The sequence below is a fragment of the Gossypium hirsutum genome, chromosome A03, assembly GCF_007990345.1.
Source record: "Gossypium hirsutum isolate 1008001.06 chromosome A03, Gossypium_hirsutum_v2.1, whole genome shotgun sequence".
Classification (NCBI taxonomy): Eukaryota; Viridiplantae; Streptophyta; class Magnoliopsida; order Malvales; family Malvaceae; genus Gossypium; species Gossypium hirsutum.
This window is the reverse complement of record NC_053426.1, coordinates 29,313,158-29,313,904: the sequence shown is the minus strand read 5'-3', so window position 1 is coordinate 29,313,904 and position 747 is coordinate 29,313,158. Positions and strand designations below refer to the sequence as shown.

The following is a 747-nucleotide window of genomic DNA, read 5'->3' as shown; positions in this document are numbered from 1 at the left end:
TTTTGTGGTCGAGGATTATTACCCATGTAATCTAATTGCTCGTTATCCATGTTGTGGCCATAAGGTTGGTATTCCGAATGGTTTGGTCCACCTCCACTTGCTTCACACTGCATTACTGGGTAAACCTGTGAAGAACTAAGAAAACCGACAATCTTTTTATTTAGAAGTTCTACCTGGTTTGACAGCATAGTAACTAAATCGACATTATAAATGCCTGCTACTTTAGTTGGATTAGTCCTCATGACTTGCCACTGATAGTTATTCACTGACATCTCCTTTATAAACTCATAGGCATCTTCAGGTGTTTTATTGTTGATGGTTCCGCCAGCACCTGCATCAACCAATTGTCAAGTTGAAGGATTCAGGTCATTATGGAATGTTTGACCTGAAGCCAAAGCGGTAACCCATGGTAAGGGCACCTTCTCAGAAAGTCTTTGTATCTCTCCCATGCATCGTAAAGTGTTTCTAAGTCCATCTGCACAAATGAAGAGATATCATTACGTAATTTAGCCGGCGAAAAGTATTTGAGTAAAAATTTTTCGGTTATTTGTTCCCAAGTAGTAATGGACCCTCGTGGTAACGAGTTCAACCACTGTTTAGCTTTATTTCTCAATGAAGAGGGAAACAACTGAAGACGTATGGCATCATCAAAAACGCCATTAATTTTAAATGTATCGTAAAATTCCAGAAAGTTTGCTAAGTGAGCGTTGGGATCTTTATCCTGCAAACCATCAAACTGAACAAACT

At 39.1% G+C, this 747-nt stretch overlaps 1 non-coding gene across 1 annotated transcript; it reads left to right on the top strand.

The window, feature by feature from the left end:
- The first annotated feature begins 401 nt into the window (after nucleotides 1–401).
- Nucleotides 402–508, top strand: LOC121225340 (small nucleolar RNA R71). Its single transcript, XR_005923201.1, has one exon. It is a non-coding gene; the product is annotated as a small nucleolar RNA R71 (small nucleolar RNA).
- Nucleotides 509–747: the final 239 nt, after the last annotated feature.